The sequence below is a fragment of the Schistocerca americana genome, chromosome 5 (genome assembly GCF_021461395.2).
Source record: "Schistocerca americana isolate TAMUIC-IGC-003095 chromosome 5, iqSchAmer2.1, whole genome shotgun sequence".
Lineage (NCBI taxonomy): Eukaryota > Metazoa > Arthropoda > Insecta > Orthoptera > Acrididae > Schistocerca > Schistocerca americana.
In genome coordinates, this window is record NC_060123.1 from 713,369,558 (window position 1) to 713,382,400 (window position 12,843).

Sequence of the window (12,843 nt, forward strand, 5' to 3'; positions counted from 1 at the left end):
AGATACTACAAAACTTTTCATTTCTACAGGCAACATTATTTTGATCATTCCTTTCATTTAACTAATTCGTTTAAAAGTAATTTTCAATAATTTATACCTTATCATTTTAATCAGTTTATGAATTACATTTTGGTCGAATTACTTCCTTTCCTCATTAATCACGTATGTTTGTAATCGTTCCTTTTTTTTCGGCTGCGTTATTTTGTCCACAGTATGAAAGAAATTTCTATTTTAAATGTTTGTGTGGTGATTACCATCCAAAAAATAGTACATCTTGTACGTAACGAAAAATAAAATTTTTGGCACCACTGCACAGTCAATATGAATTTAATGTTTCGTCTTTTGTTTTGTAACCAACAGGTCCATGTTTACAAATGCTTAAATACTGTGACGGACATATAAAAATAATAAAAGTAATATGCACCAGGAATCTAAATGAAAATTGACTGAAGTGATGTGAAAAAGGTTTAGAAACTTAAGGAAATTATATTTAAACCACTAAATTGAAAAAAAGCAATAATCAGTCATTTCGGTAAGTATTCAAAAATAAAAACCTTTGAAACAGCTGACGAGATTTGAACGCTCAACCTGTTTGTTACGCTCGTATCCTATCCGCTACGCTTACGTGATTCCTTAACTAATTAGGTCTATTTTAAGGCTGTATATCATGCGACATTACGAAACTTTTTCGTCGATTACTTGCAAACGAGGGCCCAGCAAGGTGAATGGCTGCTCTAATACGTTAGATAAGATGTAATCAATTTAGAAGTACACAAACCGATGGGTAATGAACAAGTGCGAGAAAATAGAAAGACAGGATAATGAAGACAGTGATCTTCATGTATCTTAGACGAATTCACAGAAAATGTAGATGACGTACATTCTCTTCTGAAACTTCATCACTACATCATGTTCTTTGCGTTTATTACTCTTAACAGTCATGATTGTCAGAGTGTTCAGAACGTCAATGATTCTCTCACTTTAAGCCGTGGAGGTTCAGAAGGAGCCATTTCTTAAACCCTACCACCGCAGCGAGCTACTGCAAGTAAATTTAGATATTGTATTCTGTTTAGAAGTACAGGGCAGTTTCTTAATTAACCACTACAGCGCTAAATTTAAATAATGGTTCGGTTTTCTTTCTAAGACCGCTGTTCACTACACTCTTGATGTACGGTACTTCACGAGACTTGCCTACAAAATACAGTAGCACGTATTTCCTTTCCTTCTACAGAATCAGTCGTAACGCATACAAATCTCCGACTTAGTTAAAAGAGGTGAATGATTCGCCTAGGGGATATCTCGAACATTTCTCGAACCATCGTTCGTTATTGTAACATGCCCATGGAGTCCACCTGCCTGATAGTTTTTCACTAATTTTTTGACATTTTCTTCGATTTTAATTTTTCCTTTTTTCCCTTTCTTTCCTTTGACTGCCAAGCACCCCTTGTCCTCGAAATGGCTCTACGCTCACAGCAGTCCAGTTACGCCCCACTGTTACCGCTGGACAATATCCTTAAGTATGTTGTCATTGTTCTCCGCGTGTCCAAGAGTAAAAAAGAAATCGCTTCGTGGCACAGTTCTCAACAATACAGCGGTCCCTGCAGCGGCCCTGCACGTTTCTCGGCAACAGTTTGAGAAGCGGTGTCAGGCGAGCGACGTGGATGTGCCCGTCCCTAGTCAGCCAAAGACTCGAGAGAACTGCGGAATGCAGCACGAAGACGGAGCGGCGGCAGCAGCCGCAAGGTAAGGAGTCAAAAAACGTCTGAGGTTTGCAAATCTGTGACGTCCAAAACACAGGCGTAAAATCGATTCCACTTTTCTTCGGAGGTATAACATTAATTATCCTAACAGTATAGGTGTAACGAACAATGAGTTTCGATACGGTAGTTTTACTCAAGGTAGTTTTGTCTTCTAAACCACTCTTTGAGGCTATTTATCTCGACTTGTCTGAAGCAGTTTTTGCTGGAGAAACCTGAAACGAGTAAATCTTAAAGGAAAACTGGACCACTACAAGTTACCTATTAGTGTCGTTCGTGCGCGTTTTGATTTCAATAGTTTCCGCTCGTATTTGCCTCTCTGGCTGCAATAGCTTCTCGAGCCGTTTGTCGCCTGCAGGGGGCCGGTCACGACTTGTTCTCAGCATCTGAGTTTGCAAGAAGCCTGTATCCACTCCGGTGCTGGGTTGAGTTTCTGTCAGAAAGCTTCAAGAACTGATTCTTGGCAAACCTGTCATAACACCTACTTGATGGCAGCCCTCGGTTGAGCAGTTCTTAGCTTACACTTCGATGTGCAAGAAATTATAGTGAACATCCGATCACCGTGGGCATGATTATGTTGTGCCGCGCGATGGCTATTCTAACTCGCCATCCTGGTTATCCATCGTGACATGTCAACACCTTCTTTAACGAAACCTTTAAACGATCTAACTAAGATATGTTTCTATGAATGTTTGTAACTAAACTAGTTGTGCTCGAGCTGTTTGACTAAGTTTCTGCGTCACTAATTTCAATTTTTTTTGTTTATGATTCAGGTGCTTTACGTAAAACTTTTGCGTTTTTCAAGTGCATTTAGAGTGTCCACTTGTGTTGTAAACGCAAAGTGTTAATTAGTGCTTCGTATGTTACAGCATAGCTTGATGTGTGTGTTGTTTATATTGTAGGTCCAGCTAAAGAGGGCTGCCTTTACTTCGAGTGTATCTCTCAAGTGGCGATCGCCATCTACACTTAAGTAAAGAAAGAGAAGCTGCTTGGCCCTGCAACTCCCACTTGTATTATGGTTTGAATTTGATTTTGTCAGGTTATTCTTCTTCATTGGTACCAGTGGTTTTCCCTCCACTGCAAACAGTCACGTGATAGTTGATGGCTGATGTTAACGACCTGTTAGTTATTTGCAATATGTTTTTTAAACTTGTAATGTGGAATATGGAGATTAATGTTATAGACTTGTGATCTGTTTAGGCCTCCATGCTAAGCATCTATCAAATTTTTGGTAACTGAATGTTGTTCCGGGAAACTTATTTTTTTTTTTAAATTTCATTCATTCATTTTTGAATGTTATGTAATATCTACCAACAGTTGTGTTGTGGAAATAAATTTAATTAACTCCAGGATAGTTTCTCACATTTCATTGCATCATTTTCTGTGTAATAATAAGTTGGTTTATGCTTTTAATAAGTACGTTAATAAACCTGTGGCCCTGTATCATTCCACTCAACACCTGCTCTCTGCCACATGGCACTGTTCTCCTGCAAGTTTCCCTGACAAGTGTACCTCTGCATTCGCTCGAACAGTTGTTACGCCTCTCTAATTACCTGCTAAACTACAAAAATCTTGCAACAGGACGGTGCTTTACCATCGTGACTTGAAAACTATGTCTTCGATTCACATATTGGAAGAATTAATACATTATATTAGAATTTCATAGTTATTAGAGACTAGCATTAAACTAGTTTTTGGTGGATAATTAATTTGCCTTTAAAACCAATGGCGTCTTAAAAAGTTTGACTGTTAAAGGGATGAATTGCGATTTGAAATTGTTGCGTCTGCTGAGAAATAATTAGATTTATCATCTCTGTGTCAGCGCAGATCGTATCCTGAATTCCAGTACAGCCCGTCCATACTTTCTTGGCTTCTCGTCTCTCATGTAGTCGTGCGGTAGTAGCAGCTGTCAATTTTTGGCGATCAACCCATACAGTGCAAAATACCCGTGACAGTGTTGGCGCCATGCCTTAATTCTTCAATTCGGTGGTAAGTAATTCAAAGCAGTAGGCATCATATGCACGTCACATCACCCCCTGTTGTGGCATCACCATATAAGGAGATTCTGTTTAGTGTATCTGGTATTGTAAAACAGTAAAGATCCTCAGACGCCAGGAAGGCATCTGGCCCAGACGGTATCCCCGTAGGATTTTATGTTGACTGTGCTACAAATACAGTACCATTCATATCCATCATCTATCAGAGATCACTGGAACAGCGGAAAGTTCGACAGGACTGGAAGAAGACCCAGGTCATAGCAATCTATAAAAAGTGTAGAAAATGCGATGCACATAATTACCGGCCAGTTTCTCCTACATCGATTTGTTGTAGAATCATGGAACACATTTTGTGTTAAGACATAATGCCCTTTCTAGACTCTGAGAACCTCTTCTGCAGAAACCAGCACTGTTTTACGAAACAGCGATCATGCGAGACACAGCTGGCCCTCTTTGTGCATGATATACAACAGGCTCTAGATACACGCTCCAGGTTGAAGGCGTTCGGTTAGTTCCGCACTGTCGCTTGCTCCAAAAATTGCACGCTTAAGACCCATCCGATGACATATTCGGTTGGATAGAAAGTTTTCTAACAGACAGAGAGCAATATGTCGTCCTGAATGGGGTGACTTCAACAGCAACAAGCGTAACATTAGGTGTACCCCAGGGCAGCGTAATAGGTCCGCTGCTTTTTACGATTTACATAAACGATCTGGTTGATGGTACTGACAGCGGCATTACACTGGTTTTCCATGACGCTGTAGTCTACAGCAAAGTAGTATCACACGAAATTTGTGAACAAATCAATGAGGATCTGCAGAAAATAAATGAGTGGTGTAATGACTGGCAGATATCTCTAAATATTAGTAACTTCAATCTACTGTGATAACAAACCGAAAATCCCCATTAACTTACAAGTACAAAATAAACGGTCAGTCTTTGGAAGTGGTAACATCCGTCAAGTATCTGGGTGTGATGTTCGAAATGATCTCAAATGGAATGATCGGATTACACAAATAACAGATAAGGCGAACTCTAGAGTGCAATTCATTGGTAAAATCCTGACACAATGCAGTCCTCCAACAAAGGGAATTTCTTACAATACTTTAGTTCGTTCAGTCTTAGAGTATTGTTCGTCTGTGTGGGAACCTTACCATCTGGGTCTGATTTAAGAGATTGAGAAGGTCCAAAGAAGAGCGGCAAGATTCGTGACCGGTACATTCAGTCATCGCGAGAGCATTACAAATCTCATAGAAAGTTTGAAGTAGGACGCACATGCAGATAGGCGACGCACTAAACAAAAGGGGCTGCTCACTAAAGTCCAAAATCCGATCTTCGTCGAGAATGTAGAGCATATATTATAACCATCCACTTTCAAATCGCGCAATAATCACCATTCACAGATAAGGGAAATTAGAGCTCGTACTGAGAGTAGTACAACAAAGTGTGTATGGCCCCAGTGACGTCATCCTAGATGGCGACCTTGACATCACCTGATGATGCGAGTACCGTTATCCAAGATGCTGACCTTGACGTCACCACTGACGTTATCCAGATTGGTGGCCGTGACATCACCTGATGACGCAAGTACCGTTATCCAAGATGGCAGCCGTGACATCAGCTGATGATGCGAGTACTGCTAACCTAGATGGCGGTTTTTGGTGGGAAAAGTGCTAAGCCTCCATGGTAGGAAGTTTGAATTTTTGCGGGAAATTGAATTACGTGCTTCTACGGGCTCCCCTTTCCGACTTTTGCATAACCGTGCCTCATCTTCTTGGAAATTAGGCGGGAATTTCGAATTTTGGAGGTATTTCATTTTTCTCCAGTCATGTGACCAGAATTGGTGGTACACATTCAGTCTTTGCTGAGCTGTCGTTGTGGAACCATCATGATGTGTTCGTCAGCGTGATGAATGTGAATGACAGAGCAGCTTTCGATAACTGCATTACATGTACACATTTGAAGGAGGAGTGTAGCCACAGTTTACTACATGAGGTATTGAAGAGTGGGGAGTTAGTGTGGTGTTGCCCCCATCTAGAGGCTGTTCATGTTGCCATTCAGTTCGAATATATTTTGTTTACATTTGTATAAATTTGTTTAAGTTTATATAAATTTGTTTACATTTCTTGAAATGTGTTGAAACTGGTTTAAATTTATTATCTACCTACAGCATAAGTGTCGTGTTACTGCCACAAGAGGGTGGGATATCAGTGCTTGTTGAGCTGTCAATGTGGAAGGAGCATGAGGATATGTTGTTGCCAGACAGGGGGTGTTTTAATAGCTGTATTACATGCACTCATTCAGCTGAGGAATGTAAGAGAGCATTAATGCTTAAACATATGAAGACGAAGAGCGTGGTCCCTTAAATAAATGCTTTGCATAACACAACACGTGGAAACATCTGTCTGAGCTCCCACCCCACAACTGCCTCCGATCTAGCAGTCCGAAGAACTGAGTTAGTAAGCGAGTTCACCGCTAGAGCACACTGCAATGGGTCAGGTGATCGTCCTGCTCAGTCGTGATGTGCGGCGTGTGTCGCTGCCCCCCCTACCCCCTCTCAGCCGCCCAGGCGCGTTGATACCTCTTAAGAAGAAGAAAGGACTCACCCGTTTTCAGACCAGCCAGCGCCGGCATGCTGCTATCTCTATGAACACTCTCCCGCTCTCAGACTCTGCACGTAGCTGTTTGTGTTGTGGAGTCAGCGGGCCTGAGGATGCTTTCATAACAGAGACAACAAAGGCTTCGTGAGCTCCTTGGAGGGGGTGAGTTTTGTGCTGCCACACAGATAAGTGATTTAGACTGCAATAAAACTCAGGAAACTAGTTTAATACGTGTGTTAGTATGTTTTGCAAGCTTACTATTAAAGGTTTCACTTCTCTTCGCGTATTATTCTAGAAAACGCGAAAGGAAGACGAAGTAGGGCTACGATCGTATTCTTGCATATATTTTAGCGCCATAAAACATAAAATCTCATTTAAATGCTCTTTTTCGCTCCAGCAAGTTAAGAAAAGCGTACCCCTTTGTTCCAGTATCTGGACACTTTGCACATATGGTAGTAGCTTTGTTTGCATACAGTTGTGACTAGGCCTACGTTTTGTAAACGTGTTTTTTCTTCTTTCTTTCGGTAATCTAACTTACTGTCACTAAAGTTTGTTTACATACGATTGAGACTTAACTTAATCTTTTGTAAATGTGTTTTCTTGTTTTTCAGTAATTTAATTTGAAGACAAATGTTGATGGTGTCAGGACAGCCACCAGCCACAAATTTACTTTCAGTTCCTTTATTCAAAGGCTACCATTACGGGTTTCGAATCGTTGTGATTCATCCTGAGACGGTTTACATGTTTTCTTTATGACATGTGGTGTGTTTTTTTACAGATTAATTGCCCTAAAATATAAATAATGCATAATTATAAACACGCCACACACAGATGGTTGCGTTACAGATTTTCGTTGCATGTGACTTACGTGAAACGTCGGTTTCGAGAGTTTGTTTTCATAAAATCTGCTGGACGAAATTCATGAAAACAAACACTCGAAACCGACGTTTCACGTAATTCACATGCAACGAAAATCTGTAACGCAGCCATCTGTGTGTGGCGTGTTTATAATTATGTATTATTTATACTTTAGGACAATTAATCTGTAAAAAACGCACCACATGTCATAAAGAAAGCATGTAAACCGTCTGAGGATGAATCGCAACGATTCGAAACCGGTAATGGTAGCCTTTGAATAAAGGAACTGAAAGTAAATTTGTGGCTGGTTGCTGTCCCAACACCATCACTATTTGTCTTCAAACAACAGCCACGGTCTCCATCATGGCATCATATGACAAAATTGCAGCAATTTAATTTGACTTATTCTCCTTAAAGTAAGATTTTTACCATGAGTGAGAAGTGCCTGATGTGCCATAGAATTGTTAGCTCTGGGGATTAGTGTGATGCCTGAAATATTTTTTCCACTGAGGTGACTGTAGAGGCGTGGGAAATGGGGAAATGGGTCAGACTCGTCAGTAGTTCTGTAGGATATGCAGTAGAGATAGGAAAATAGTGGAACAGAAGGGGAAAATAGCTGCCCTACAGGCACAGTTAGAGCAGGCTAGGGAAGATCTGAACAGGTTAAGGAAGGAGAAGGGTAAAGATAGGTGGGAAGTGGCAACTGGTAACAGGAGGAACAGACCTAGAACTTTGTCAGTCAGCTTTGTGGTGGATGTGAAGAACAAGTTTGACCTGTTGCTTCAGTTAGAAACTGATGAGCCTCACACAGAGGTAGGTGTAGATAGGGCACAACAAGCTTTCGCTAGAAAATTGAATATGAAGGTAGGGAAGTCAGCAAGGAGAAAGAAAGTTTTGCTGTTACGTAGTTCACGTGCCAGAGGTGTAGGCCACCTTTTTCAGGACCAGTTGGGATCAGAATACCAGGTCATAAATTTTTTTTAAAACCTAGTGCTGGTCAGGGTCAGGTGACAGAGGATTTAGGTTCGCTCTATATACATTTTACCAAAGAAGGCACCATGGTTATTTTGGGTGAGCCAGGCAATAGTAGTGACACACAACTTGGGTACAATATACAATGTGACCTGGCAAAGATTGCATCAGCAACGAGACATACCAGTGTCGAGTTTGTGTCTCTTCTAACACGCCATGACCGACCTCATTTAAAAACTTCTGTTGGGAGAGTTAATTTGGAGTTGGAACCGTTACTCGGGTCGGGTGTGGGGTTACATATTGGTTTGGTTCCTGTTGATTCTCTCAGTAGGTGGGATTATACTGCACATGACCTACACCTCAATAGGAAAGACAAGGGTAAACTGGCTGGGCTAATACCAGGAAATGTAAAGGGGGGACGCACTGCCATGAATGGTAATACACCAGTGGTCATAGATGTTGGAGCAGCACCTGTTTTTAGGATAGGTAGGACAGAACGAGGTCAAGTCCTGAGAGAAGTAAAGATTGAAACAAACCTTTAGTTTGAGAAAGAAATCAAACAGCATAACCCTGTCACATTGGATCAGCGAGCACAGCTGTTGGTTCAAAACTTACAGCAATCAGCAGAAATTTTATTTCCACCCTATTTCATATCAGTAAATGTGAAATCCCAACTATCTTTAGTGCATCGAAATATTCAAGGGCTTAGAAGTAAAATTTATGAACTACTTATGTGCATTGATGAATTAGAGTCATCGAACCCAGCTGATGCAATCTGTCTCTCTGAACATTATGTGACCACTGGTATAGAAATGTTAAACCTTACAGAATTTAAGTTAGCCTCTTACTTCTGTAGACAAAATATGGAGAAAGGAGGAGTTGCCACTTTTGTTAAAAACAGTTTTAAACCTAAGAATACTGACATAAATAAATTTTGCTTAGAGCAGCCCTTAGAAGCATGTGCAACAGAGATAGAATTTTAAAATAGGTCCTTTATAATAATAGCCATATACAGAGCACCTGTAGGAAATTTCAACCTGTCCATAAGCAGTACGAAAGATTTATTATCTTATCTAAAATTAAAAAACAAAGAACTAGTGGTTACTGGTGATTTTAATATAGATACCCTGAAAAACACTGTCAGTGAAGAGTTACTGAAATCGGTTACATTGTCATTCAATTTAATTTCTACTGTAAATTTCCCAACTAGGTTTACAAATGTTCTAAGACTGCTTTGACAATATCTTTGTAAACAATGCTAAGCAACTAAGCGACATTACAAAACGAGTAGTAAACAGTATATTTGACCATGACATGAAACACCTAACATTAAATTTTGAAAATTGTCAGGGTGAAACATCTATCAGAACTGAGTACAGAAGGCCAATAAAACAGTCAAAAACTGAGAAATTTAGAAGATGCTCAAACAAATTAAATGGATGTATGTTTACATCATCCAAGACACAAATGGAAAATACAAAACATTCATTAATAAAGTTAACACCTTATTTGAAAATTGTTTTCCCCTGAAGGTAATTCAAATTATGCAGAAGTCTAATAAGAAACCATGGATCACACAAGGGATAAAGATATCATATGAAACAAAAAGGAAGCCCTCTCTTATATGTAGGGACACTTTTTATGATGGCATTATAGCTCATTACAAAAATTACTGAAAAATATTGAAGTAGGTTATCCAGAAATCTAAACACCTGCATTGTGAGAAGACGGTAAATACATCCAGCAATAAAACAAAAGCAATATGGAATATAGTCAAGTCAGAGACAGGTAGGACCAGAAATGAGGAGGAACAAATAGCTCTAAAAATAAATCAAACCCTGGTAAAAAATGCATGTTGTGTTCAAAATCATTTAAACAAGTATTTTGTATCTGATACTGATGGCATGGGTTGTCAGTTCAGTAAAAAATGCAATGGAATATCTGACACCAGTGCACACAATCAGTCTCAGTAAAATGGAATTGACACTTAATTCACCCAAAGAAATAGAATCCATCATAAAGTCCTTGAAATCAAAGCAATCTAGTGGTTATAATAACATATCAACAAAGTTAATAAAAGAGTGTTCATGTCATCTTAGTCATATCTTAAGTTATTTGTGTAATCAATCACTTACCACAGGAACATTCCTGGACTGGCTTAAATATGTTGCAGTTATACCTCTCCACAAGAAAGGGGACAAAGGAATGCCATCAAATTACCGACCGATCTCACTTTTGCCAGCTTTTTCAAAAATCTTTGAAAAGTTATGTTCAAGTGTCTACTTAAGCACTTTAATGCAAATAACATACTGTCAAAGTCACGGTTTGGGTTTCTTAAGGGTTCTGATATTGAGAAGGCTATATACACTTACAGTGAAATTGTCCTTAATTCATTAGACAACAAATTAGAGGCAACTGGCATGTTCTGTGACCTGTCAAAGGCTTTTGACTGTGTTAATCACAGCATTCTTCTAAGTAAATTAAAATATTATGGCATCACTGGTAGCACTGCAAAGTGATATCAGTCACATCTTACTAACAGAAAACAAAGGGTGTCATTACATAACACCTCAGCAGTAGGCAATCAGACATCATCTGACTGGGAAGAAATTACATGTGGTGTTCCCCAAAGTTCCATACTATGTCCACTAATTTTTCTTATGCATATTACTGATGTGTCATCTGTTACATTACCAGATGCCAAGTTTGTCTTATTTGCAGGTGATACAATAAATAGTAAATCAAATATATATTTAGAAAGAGCAGCTAATAAAATTTTTACTGACATTAATAAGTGGTTCATAGCCAATTCACTGTCATTAAACTTCGAAAAGACCTACTATATGCAGCTTAGAACTTCCAAGAGATTTCCTTCTAGTGTGGTTACAAAATATGACGACATGGAAATAGGAGAACTTGAGAGTGTAAAATTAAAATTCTTGGGATTACAACTTGATAATAATTTCAGTTGCCAGCCGGAGAGGCCGTGCGGTTCTGGGTGCTACAGTCTGGGGCCGAGAGACCGCTACGGTTGCAGGTTCAAGTCCTGCCTCGGGCGTGGATGTGTGTGATGTCCTTAGGTTAGTTAGGTTTAATTAGTTCTAAATTCTAGGGGACTGATGACCTCAGAAGTTACGTCGCACAGTGCTCAGAGCCATTTGAACCAATAAATTTAGTTGGGAGCGACATACTAATGAACTACTAAAGCTCCTAACCAAGTCAGTGTTTGCAATGCGATTGATGTCAGATATAGGAGACGTAAGTATAGAACAACTGACACATTTTGCTTATTTTCACTCAATTATGTCATATGGTATCATATTTTAGGGTAACTCCACCAACTGAGAAAAAATGTAAAGAGCACAGAACCATAATAAGAATAATGCGTAGTGTAAATCCCAGAACATCATGTCAAAACCTATTCTAAGAATTGGGCATACTACCCACAGCTTCTGAGTGTATTTATTCATTAATGAAGTTTGTTGTAAATAATACATCTATTTCCCAACTAAGTGTTTAGTACACAGTATCACTACTAGAAATAAGAACAATATACTAAAGATATAAAATCACTTACTCTTGCCCAGAACAGATTCCATTATTCAGCAATGCATATTTTCAATAAGTTATCAGCAACCATTAAGAGTTTTGTTTCAGACAATGCATAATTTAAACATAATTGAAAAGAATTTTTGGTGGCCAACTCCTTCTATTCCATCCATGAATTTCTCAACAAGTGCAGTAGACCATTTTAATGAAAATTTATTATACTTTAATTTTCGACAGTACTTGGCTGTAACAGCCATGTAACTGCCTACTGTGTGAATGATGGAGGAATGGAAAGCAGATTTAAGTCTTAAGTCTGTAAGTAGTGGGAGTTTAATTTTAATTTTTGTACATAATTTGACTGCCCTTAACTGAGGATCATTGAAATGAATAGTTTACTTCAATTTTTGACAATATTTGGTTGTAATAGCCAAGTAACTAGCTACTGTGTGAATGATGGATTTAATGAAAGCAGATGTAAGCATTAAACCTGTAAATATTAGAGGTTTAATTTTAATTCATGCACATAATTTTACTGCTTATTGACTGAGGATCATTAAAATCAATGGAACTCAAGTTTTTCTATTTACATTTTTGTGATGTGTTTATCTGACATGTTCCACACCCAGGATGATCCCCTCTTTTGTGGGTCTATGGACTGAATGATTAATCTAATCTAGTCTAATGGAATCTATTTATCCGCCCCAAAACAGGAACTGCCTAAACAAAGGCGATTCTCTGCTAGGAGACACATGCAGTTGTTCTTAACAGTGATGAATAAAGGGCTCCTTCAAAGCTCTTCACTCATAACGCTTCACAACATCGACAAAACATTTGTAGACTTATTGAAGCATTTAAAGGCTATGAAATGCGTCTATTAAACACGCTAGATATTTAACTCCAGCTCTAGAAAGAGTTCGAAACATATAACACTTCAATACAAAAGTTATAACTATGCATTTCGAGATAATTTTTTTCATTATCCTGCTACATGCGTGACAGAAGAATAATTTACAGTTGGCTGTATCTTTCTTCTAGTGTTCATTGGTTTATTATTCTCTTGCACTATCATTCTATCACTCAATTAAGATGATATTCACCTTTGGGAAACAT